Raw genomic sequence first — 11,881 nt, forward strand, 5'->3', positions numbered from 1 at the left:
GATCTCTGCCTCTATTTTCATCAGTTCCTGAATGACGTTCCTATGATGACAATTAAGGTCTCTCTCCAATATAGATTATGGTCATCCTTGTGGATTCCAGGGAATTTCTCTAGTGCCCTGTTTGTTGCTAGTCCCATAATTGCTCACAAAATCAAAAGTTATAGTTTTCTGCCCTTTCTCTTTGTCTTTCTACGAACTTGGCAATTCTTTTACCCCATGTTCATTTACTCCATTTCCTTCTACCCCCACCCAAAGCTCCTAATTTTTTTAGGAGTTCCTGTTTATTTCTCTTTCCCAGGGGTATCCATGTATGACTCTTTTAGAGTTCTCCTAGATATTTAGCTTTTCTGTGTCTGTGGATTCTAGACAGGTTATCTTTAGCTTTACATCAAATATCCACTTAAGTGTGAGTACATACCTTTTTTTATTACTGTGTCTGGATTACCTCACTCAGGATGGTTTTTTTAGTTCCATCCATTTGTATTTAAATTTCAAGATGTCATTGAATTTTACCTCTTAGTAGTTCTCCTTTGTGTAAATATACCACATGTTCTCTATTCAATCTTCAGTTGAGATGTATCTATGTTTTTTTCAGATTTTGGCTATTACCAATAATTCAGCAATAAAGCTGCGATGAACATAGTGGAGCAAATGTTCTTGTGTTAAGGTTCTGCATCCTTTGGATATAAGCTAAAGAGATATAGTGCTGAGCCTTGAGGTAAAATGATTCCAAGTTTTCTGAGAAACGACTGTACTGATTTTCAAACTGACTTTATAAGTTTGAACTCCCACCAGCAATGGAGGAGTGTTCCCCTTACTCTGCATCCTAAACAGCAAAAGATATTATCAGTGTTTTTTATCTTAGCTATTGTGAGAAGTGTAAGATGGTATCTAAGAGTCATTTTGATTTACATTTCCTTGATGGCTAAGGATTTTTATTGTTTTTATTATGTTTTTTTAAAAAAGAAAACAAAATATTTTTCTTCATTTTACATACTAACCTTAATTCCCACTCCCTCCAATCCTCACATTCCCTCCACCTGCCTCCACCCCAACCTCTATTACTCCTCAGAGAAGGTAAGGTACAATGCTTTTGGGAAGGTCCAAGGTCCTCTCTACTGTATCTAGGCTGAGTACAGTATCCACTGAAAGAAAATATGCTCCAGAAAATAAACGGGACAAGCAGTAGTGATGAATACTGTTGCAACTGATAATGTCCCCACAGACTTCCCCAGTGCTATAGCTGTCACCCAAATTCAGAGTGACTAGTTTAGACTATGCTGTTTTCTTCCCTGTCTTCCTCGAGTTGTTGAGCTCCATTTAGCTCAAATAAACTATTTCAGAGGTGTTTTGAATCACATTTCCCAGATGACTAAAGATAATGTGCATTTCTTTACGTGTCTTTTGCCCATCTGAGTGTCTTCTGCTGAGAATTCTCTACTTAATTCTATATCCCATTTTAATTTGGTTATTTGGAATTTTGATATCTAATTTTATTAGTTCTTTACATATCTTGGAATCTTCTGTCTGATGAGGTTATAGTATAGATATTTTCCAATTCAGTAAGCTTCATTTTTTTTCTTATTGACACTGTCCTTTACTTTACAGAATCTTCTCAGTTTCAAAAGGTTCCATTTATTTATGGCTGTTTTCAATGTCTATGCTATCATTGTTATATGTACAAAGTGGTCTCCTATACCCATGTATTGAAGGCTATTTCTACTTTCTCTTCTATCAGGTTCAGTGCGGTCAGAATTATAATGAGGTCTTTAACCCACAGGAATTTGAGTTTTGTGCATTGGAATAGAAATGAAGCTATTTCCATTGTTCTACATGTTGACATCCATTTATGCCACTCTGTTTGTTGAAGATCTTCTCTGTTTTACCTAATTTTATCCATTTCTTTTTATCTAAATTCTTTGCCTAATATTATGAGCAAATGAATGGGAACTACAGAGGCAAGTATAGTCAACAGAATACAAGAGGAAGAAAGACTTCAGGGGTTGAAGATGTTATAGAAGAAACAGATTCATTGTTCAAAGAAAACATTCAATTCAACAAATTCTTACCACAAAACATCCATGAAATTTGGGACACCACGAAAAGACCAAAACTAAGAATACTAGGGCAAGGAGAAGGTGAAGATCTCCAGCTCAAAGCAGAGAAATTGTATTCATAGAAGAAAAATTTTCCCAAACAAAATAGAGAGTCAACCAGCCAGAAACCTAACAAAGAAATAAGAGAACTAACAGAGGTCATGAATCATATGGAATTAACAGACATCTACAGAAAATTTCACCCAAACACAAAAGAATAAACCTTCTTCTCAGCATCTCATGGAACCATCTCTAAAATTGAACACTTACTCTCAATAACAAAGTAAACATGAACAGATACAAAAAAATGGAGTAACCCCCTTTATCTTATCAGATTATCATAGTATAAAATTAGATTTCAAAAGCAACACTAAGTTCAGAAAGCTCACACACAGATATAAATTAAATAGTATTCTATGAAACCACCACTGTTTCAAGGAATAAAGAAACAAATTATAGTATTAATAGAATTCAATAAAATGAAGGTACATTGTACCCAAACCCATGGGACACTATGAAAGCATGCTAAAAGAAAAGTTCATAACACTTAGTGCCCACATTTGAAAGTGGCAAAAGCTCACCCTAGTGGTTTAAAAGCACACCTGAATGCTCTAGAATGAAAAGAAGCAGATTCACACAAGAGGAGTTGATGTGGGAAGTCCTTCTGTATATGTATGGCTTTTATTGATTAATAAATAAAGAAAACTCCTTCGAAAAGAAAGCAAGGAACAACAGAGCTAAGTAGGGAAAATAACCTGAAAGCTGGGAAAAAGAAGTAAGTATAGAGAGAAGCCATGTAGCCGCTACCTTGGACAGTAGACAAGATTGCCAGGTAATGGGGGGGGGAATTAAGGAGAGATGGTTAGGGAGAGGGGGAGGATTGGAGATGGCTTGGGGGAATGGGAGGGGGAGGGAGGAAGGATGGCTATGGGAGCAGGGAAGTTTATATATCAACTAAGGGAGCCATTTTAGGGTTTGCAAGAGACTTGATTCTGGAGGGGTTCCCAGGCCCAAGGATAGGTTCCCAGATTGTTCCCTGGGCAGCAGAGGAGAGGGTGCCTGAACTGGCCTTGGCCCATAACCATACTGATGAATATTTTTCATGCCACCACAGAACCTTCATATGGCAAAGGATGGAGATAGAGACAGAGACACATATTGGAACACTGGACTTAACTCCCTAGGTCCAAATGAGAAGCAGAGGGAGGGAGAACGTGAGCAAGGAAGGCAGAACCAGAGGGAACCTTCATCCGACGATGGATGTAGATAGAGACAGAGACCCACATTGGAGCACTGGACTCAGCCCCCAAGGTCCATATGAAGAGCATAAGGAAGGAGAACGTGAAAAAGGAAGTCAGGTCCACGAAGGGTGCATTCACCCACTGATACAAGGGGACTGATCGAATGAGAGCTCACCAAGGCCAGCTAGACTGGACTGAACGAGCATGTAATCAAACCAGATTCTCTGAATGTGGCTGACATGGGGGCTGACTGAGAAACCATTGACAATGGCACTGGGCCTTCTTTTGTCTGCATGTACTGGCTTTTTGGGATCCGGGTCTATTTGGATGCTCACCTTCCTGGACCTGGAGGGAGGAGAGAGGAACTTGAATTTCCCATAGGGCAGGAAACCCTGATTGCTCTTGGGAATGGTGAGGAGGTGGAGAGGGAGGGGGGGAGCGAGAGGGTATTGGGAGGAGGGGAGGAAGTGGAAATTCTTTAAATAAATAAATAAGGAAAAGGTGTTTATCAGCTGTAGGAGTTCTTTGGTAGAGTTTTTGGGGTCACTTATGTACACTATCATATCGTCAGCAAATAACGAAAGTTTAACTTCATCCTTTCCAATTCGAATCCCCTTGATCTCCTTATGTTGTCCTATTGCTATTACTAGAACTTCAAGCACTATATTGAAGAGGTATGGAGAGAGTGGACAGCCTTGTCATGTTCCTGATTTTAGTGGAAAGGCTTTGAGTTTCTCTCCATTCAATTTGATGTTAGCTGTAGGCTTGCTGTATATTGCTTTTATTATATTTAGGTATGATCCTAGTATCCCCAGTCTCTCCAACACCTTTATCATAAATGGGTGTTGAATTTTGTCAAATGCTTTTTCAGCATCCAATGAAAACGCTTTACTGAGTCAGGTAAGCCAGACCCAAAAAGAGGAATAAGGTATGTATTCACTCATAAGTGGATTCTAGCCATAATTAAAGGTCTTTGAGCCTATTATTCGTGATCCTAGAGAAGCTAAATAAGAAGGTGAACCTGAAGAAAATTCAGGTAGTTTTCCTCCTGGAGATTGGAAATAGACAAGAGTTCCAGGTAACCAAGGGTGGTTGGGAGGTTAGTTGGAAGGGAAGGAGGTTAGAGAGAAGGGAGCAGGGGATGAATGGGAAATGCTCAGGGCACTGGGAGGGGCGGAGGGAGGAAGGATAGATATGGGTTCAGGGAAGAATATATCTCAACTATGGAAGTCAGTTTAGGGTTTACTAGAGACTTGACTGTAAATGGGATCCCAGGTCCAAGGAGAGATTCCCAGATTGTTCTCTGGACAGAGGAGAGGGTGCCTGAACTGGCCTTGGCTCATAACCATACTGATGAATATTTTGCTTATCACCATAGATCTTTCAACTGGCAATAGATGGAGATAGAGACAGGGACCCACGTTGGAACACTGGACTTAACTCCCTAGGTTCAAGCGAGAAGCAGAAGGAAGAAGAACGTGAGCAGGGAGGGCAAGATCAGAGGGAACCTTCATCCGGTGATGGATGGAGATGCAGACAGAGACCCACATTGGAGCACCGGAATGAGCCCCCCAAGGTCCAAAGGAGGAACAGAAGGAGGAAGAACATGAAAAAGGAAATCAGAACCGCAAGGGGAGCGATCACCCACTGATACAAGGCGACTGATCTAATGAGAGTTCACCAATGCCAGTTGACTGGGACTGAAGGAGCGCTTGATCCAACCAGATTCTCTGGAGGAGGCTGGATTCTCTGAATGTGGCTGGCCCTAAGTCTTTCTAAAAAGCCATTGAAAATGACTCTGGGACTTGTTTCCTCTGCATATTCTGGATTTTTGGGGATCCAGTCTGATTGGATACTCACCTTCCTGGTCCTGGAGGGAGCAGGGAGGAACTTGAACTACCCACAGGGCAGGAAACCCTGACTGCTCTTAGGGATGGAGAGGGAAGAGGAGAGGGAGTAGGGGGAGTGGGAGGGTGTTGGGAGGAGGGGCGAAAATGGAAACTTTTATATTTTAATAAACTTTAAAAAAAATTAAATAAATAAATAAATAAATAAGGAAAAAAAAACCTTGACAGTGAACAACAGTCACATGGTGATGCACAGATTATAAGATATGGGTTAAAATGTGAAGTAAGAGCTAGCCAATAATGAGCTAGAGCTAATAAACCTAACAGTATTTTAATTAACATAGGATCTGTGCTGATATTTTTGGACTGAGCAGCCAGGAACAAAGAAGTACTCTCCTACTACAAAGAGTAGAAGACAGGAAATAATCTAATTGAGGCCTGAAATGGGTAAAACAGAAAAAAAGGAAACAGTGCAAAGAATCAATGAAACATAGAGCTGGTTCTTTGAGAAAATAAACAAGATAGAAAAAATCCTTATTTCAACTAATAAAAAGGCAGAGAAAGAATTTCCAAATTAACAAAATAATAAATGAAAAGAGCGACATAACAATGGGCACTGAGGAGATCTAGAGAATCATTAGTACAAAAACTTGTACTCCACCAAATTGGAAAATATAAAAGAAATGAACAATTTTTAGATATGTAGCATATATCAAAATTAAATCAAGACCAGGGAACAATTTAAATATACCTATAAACAGCAAGTAAAGAGATGTCATATAAAGCATCCTGACCAAAAAAAGTGCCCAGGACCGTATGTTGGAGTGCAGAATTATACCAGAACATCAAAGAAGAGCCAATAACTATACTCCTCAAAGTGTTACATGTAACAGAAACAGATGGAACACTGCCAAATTCTTCTTATGTGGCTACTTTTACACTCATACTAAAGCCACAAAAATCTCAGCCAAGAGAGAGAATCATATTCCAATCTCACTTATGTACATAGATGCGAAACTGCTCAATAAATTATTGGCAAGTTGAATCCCAGAACACATCAAAATTGTCACCATCCACCATGATCAACTCAGTCTTATACCAGAGACTCAAGAATGAATTAACATATGAGATTCTATCAGTATAATTCACCATATATATAAACTAAAAAGAATAAAAGCATTGAGTATCTCATAAAATGCTGAAAAAGCATTTGACAAAATACAACACACTTTGTAAAAAAGTCTTGGAGAGATCAGTGATGCAAGGGACATATATAAATGTAATAAAGACAATACAGAGGAAGCATAATCCCAACAAAATATTAAATGGAGCGAAGCCTTAAACAATTTGACTTATATCAGGAAGAAGACAAAACTGCCAGTTTTTTCTACTTCTTAAACATAGTTCTTGAAGTTCTGCCTAGAGCAATTAATACAACTAAATGTTATTAAGGGGATTAGAACTTTTGTTATTTGCAGATTATATAAAAATATATGTAGGTGATGCCAAAAACTCTAGTGGAGAACTTCTATAGCTGATAAATATCTGTAGTAATGTGGAACTATACAAGATCAACCCAAAAATATCAGTAACTGTTCAATATACAAATGATAAAGAAGGTAAGAAAGAAATCAGAGAAACATCACACTTCATTATAGCCACAAATAACAAAATACATTGGAGTTACACTTACCAAAGAAGTAAAAGACCTGTTTCAATAGAATATTAAGAATTTGAAGAAAATATTGAAGAAGATATGAGAAAATGGAAAGATGCTTTTGATTAGGTAGGATCAACATATTAAAAAAGACAACCCTACTGTAAGCATTCTATAGATTCAATGCAATCATCATCAAAATTTCAACACAATTCTTCAAAGACCTTGAAAGAACAATAATCAACTTTATATGATAAAACAAAAGTACAGGATAGGCAAAAATTCTTGTACAATTAAGAAACTTTCAGAGGCATCACCATTCCTGACATCAAGCTCTATTTAAAAGAGTGTGATTGATACAAAAACAGTGAAGTTAATCAATTGAATTGAATTGAATCAAAGTCTCAGATATTAATCAATTCACTTATGAACACCTGATTTTTTGAGAAAGAAGCTAAAAGTATACAATGTAAAAAAGCAAGCATCTTTAACAAATAGTGCTGGCATAATTATCAACATGTAGAAAAATGAAAATAGATTCATATCTATCCACATACACAAAACTATGCTAACACCAAGCTGTTTTAATTACTGTGGCTCTAACAAAGCTTGATGTCAGGGATGATGATGCCTCTGGAATCTATAAGCCTTTTTGGCTATTCTGGTTTTTCTTCCATATGAATTTGAATATTGCTCATTCCTGATTTGTGAAGAATTGTGTGTGAATTTCTATGGGAGTTGTAGTTAATCTGTAGATTATTTTGGTATACTGCTATTTTTATTATATTTCTTTTACTTCTACTTATCAAAATACATGGATCTATTTCCATTTTGATACTTTCCTTAATTTCTTTTTCAAAGTCTTAAAGTTCTTGTAATACATAATTTTCACTTATTTTGTTAGTGTTACCCCAGGATATTTCATGTTGTTTATAGCCTTTGCAAAGGCTCATACTTTTCTGATTTCTTTTTCAGCATTTTTATCATTTGTATATAGTAGGGCTAATGATTTTTTAAATGACCTTGAATCCTGCCACATTTCTTAGGTGTTTATCATTGTAAGAATTACCCGGCAGAATTTTTGGAGTCAATTGTTTATAGTATCATACCACTGCAAAGAGAAAATGTTTGAAATTTTTCTTTCCGATTTGTATCTTGTTGATCTCCTTTTGTTTTTCTATTGTTCTAGGTTGAAATTTGAGTACTATGATAATTTGGAAAGAATGGACAGCCTTGCCTTCTTCCTAAATTTAGTGCAATCACTTTGAGTTCCTTTACATTTAATTTGATGTTGGTTTGCTCTATGTTACTCTTACTATGTGAAATGCATTCTTGTATCCCTGATATCTCCAAGACCTTTATCATGAAGGGATATTGACTTTTGTCAAAAGATTTTTAAAATTAAATGAGATAACTTTTTTCTTTCAGTTTGTTATATTCTCGTGGATTCAGTTTAACAATATTTTATTGAGTAATTTTGAATAAAAGTTCATGAGGGAGATTGATCTTTAATTTTCTTTCTTAGTTGAATCTTCTTGTGATTTGTGTATCAGGGTAATTGTAGCCTTGTGAAAAAGAGTTTGGCAATGTTCCTTCTATTTCTATTGTGTGAACGAGTATGAGGAATATAGATACTAGCACTTTGTAGTTCTGTTCAAATTCTGTGCTGAGACCATCTGATCCTAAACTTTTTTTGGTTGTTAGACTTTTGATGGTTTTTGCTTTTAGCATTAATAATAGAATCCCAGAGACTAAAGTATTGTCCTGTCTCATCCTGTCCTAAATTCCTCTCTAGTGCAGGGATTAGAGGTGTTTACCAACAACACCCAGGTTCTATGGCTACCTAATGTGACTGCTAAGATTTAATGTGTGTGCATCAACTGCTTGGCCAATATGACTGAATAGTGTGGCTGCTTTGCACTGACCTTGGGGTAAGATTTATTTATTCAAACACAAATAATCTACCACTATTTTTCCATTATAACTTAAATTTAAAATAAATAAACTGTATACAATATATAAAGACAATAAATATATCAACAGTGTTTGGTTTTTTTATCTGAGAAATTCAGAGAAAATACTTCATTATCTAACATTTGAGTTCAATGTCTTCTATCTAATATACTTTCTATAGTAATTCAATTTCTATTTTCTGTGAACAAGAAAAGCTATTACTATAGTTATGCAGTCTTCAACTCTTTCAGAGACTCAAAAACAAAATAATATTAGTTGAGGAAATAAGAATTACAAGCAAGTAAATTTCAAACGTTGTGAGAAATTATAGAAATAGCTAGTTGCCTGGATATTCACCCAAAGATTTTCTCCAATATTGAGGATTCATCTTCAACCTAAACTTCTCAAATATATGACATTCCTTTCTATAAAGCAGGGTTTTTGAAGTAATATCCTGCTTAGTCTTGGCAATTATTGGCAGTCCCACTCTTTGGTGTCTTTCTTATACAATTACCAAAATAACAGTCACTGAGGTAGGGCAATTTCTTGCCCAGTGACTTATTTTGCCACAATCATCTCCTTAAAAAAGAGATTGGTGTTGCTGGCAATAGACATGTCTCATTGCCATAAAAATAAGAACTGATGTTATTAAAATTTCTTAAATGACATATTCTGTAGATTTCTGAAATATGTGAAAAGCAACCTGTCTAAAATATATCTCTATTTGACATTGAAAACTACCTAATTTACTACTAGTTCAATTGTAATACGTTACTAATTAATACCTTTCAGCTAATTATTATCCTAAACATTTGGTAATAATAACTTTCAAGAATTAGAAATTTGTTTTACATTATTAAGTTAGTGGTATAGGTACAATACCTTAAACAAAATTAGATATATATGTACAGAGTATTTTAGTAAAATTAATCTCAAATTTGTATCAATATATAAAATGTGTATACATTATGTAAACATCTAATCCATGTAAAATATTTAAAGTAGTATTGACATTTCAAATTTTGATTCAGTAGTCTACCCTTTATCCTATCATATCTATGTCTCCCATTTTTCTCTTCAAAAAGGAAACTTGAATATAATTTTCTTTGTTTAGCTTTTTTTCTGACCAATACCAATAACAACTTTAACCAATCCCATTAAAGAATGGCAGATATCCATAACCCATTGAAAATCAAAGACCACTCATCACACCTCATGGAAATCTAGACGTAATATTCGTACAATTACTTCCTGCTGTCTGGAGGCAATAGTGTCTTTAGCATAGCTTGAAACGAAAAATTTGGATTAATTGTCAAGTTTTGGCAGAGGTGCCTGTATTATTGTTTTCAAGTTTCTACATAATGAGAAACTGCATGACTTATTTCAAGTTCCAGCTAGAAGAATGTGTTTGGCTGGACCATTTCAGATAACCCACCTCAATATTGTTTCAAGCAGCTTGAAGTTCATAATTGAGCTAAAGGTGGTGCTTTCCACTTAGTGGTGTTGTCAGAGTCCTGGAGGAATCAATATTGTGGGTCACCTTAACCTTGTGGAGACTTCAAAATTTGCTGTTATACATGCTCATGGTTCACTGCAGAAAACTGATTGAGGGTTAAACCTGAACTCATATATAGGAAGGTAGATTGAACCTTTGTCAAAAATTAGTATTCTATATGATTATAAATAACATGACAATTATATATATATATATATATATATATATATATATATATATATATATATATATAGTAGTTAATATCATAGAGGGCCACTTCTTTGTTCCTGGCTCTTCAAATTATTAAAACTATATTATTTACAATAGATTAACCATATTTCTGGCTAACTTTTATATCTTAAACTAACTCATCTCCATTAATCTGTGTATTTCCAGCAAATTTTTTAGTGTCCATCTCTTGTGGGGCTACATGGATTCTACCTGACTCCACCTTCACTCTCCCAGGATTTAATTCAGTTTTCCTTGCCAAGCTCATTTCTACCCTGCTCTGCTATAGGCTCAAAACAGATTCTTTATTAGCCATAGCATACAGAGAAAAACCCCACAGCAGGTAAAGACTCAATATAAAATCAAAGAATAATGAGATTAGTGGCAATAAAATATATGGTAGGGGTTTCTGTTCTGCCTGGTTCCTACAGTTGTTAAGTCCCAAAGAAATCCTACAGAGGTCTACATTAGTTATAAACTGATTGCCCCATTATCTCATGTTTCTTATTAACTCTTATAACATATATTATCCCACTATTCTTGTCTATGTTAGCCACGTGGATTGGTACCTTTTTCAGTGGGTCAGTCACATCTTGTTTCTTCTGTGGTTGGGCCAGGACTGGGGAAAAAGCTTCCCTCATTCAAATATTCTCCTTTACTCATTGACCTGCATTTACTTCCTGTCTTGTTGTCCTGCCTATCCTTCTTGCCTGGCTACTGGTCACTCAGCGTATATTTAAAATATAATTGACAGTATACAGACCATTGTCCCACAGCAAAAATAGTCCATAATTATTTATTTATCTTCTGGCACTTATCAGATGGTTTTTCTGACATGAAACATAGATTTTGGATTTCAGTGTAAGCAGAGAGAGGACCACACTCCAACTCCTATTCCAGCTATAATCTTTATATTAATTGTGAGTACAAAATATTCATTTGTATTATTAGTCTATAGAACATAGCAGAAACAAACTTTTGCTAAGATGTGGGAAATTTTTTTCCTGTTAAAAATATGATTAACCAATAAATCAGTTTACTCCTTTTCTAGTTATACTTTTTCTATATTATTTATCCTTTTTCTTCAGATGTCTCAATTGTTCATACATTCCTTAACTTCATATCTTTATTCTCCTTAATGGATAGAATCAAGACTTCCCCAACCCTAATTTTGAGGAGATTCTCTTTTTGCAATTTATATCTGATCAAATATAAATTATTTGCTACTTTTATAGGTTAACTTGATTAAATGGCCATGCTGTTTGAGGAACTATCATCTCTTCTAATTAACAGGTGTCTCCTGTTCAGATTGAATCTATATCATTTTTCATGGTATCAATGGCATAGTTTTCTTCCTTATATAA

The sequence above is a fragment of the Myodes glareolus genome, chromosome 11 (assembly GCF_982192425.1).
Source record: "Myodes glareolus chromosome 11, mMyoGla1.1, whole genome shotgun sequence".
Taxonomy (NCBI): domain Eukaryota; kingdom Metazoa; phylum Chordata; class Mammalia; order Rodentia; family Cricetidae; genus Myodes; species Myodes glareolus.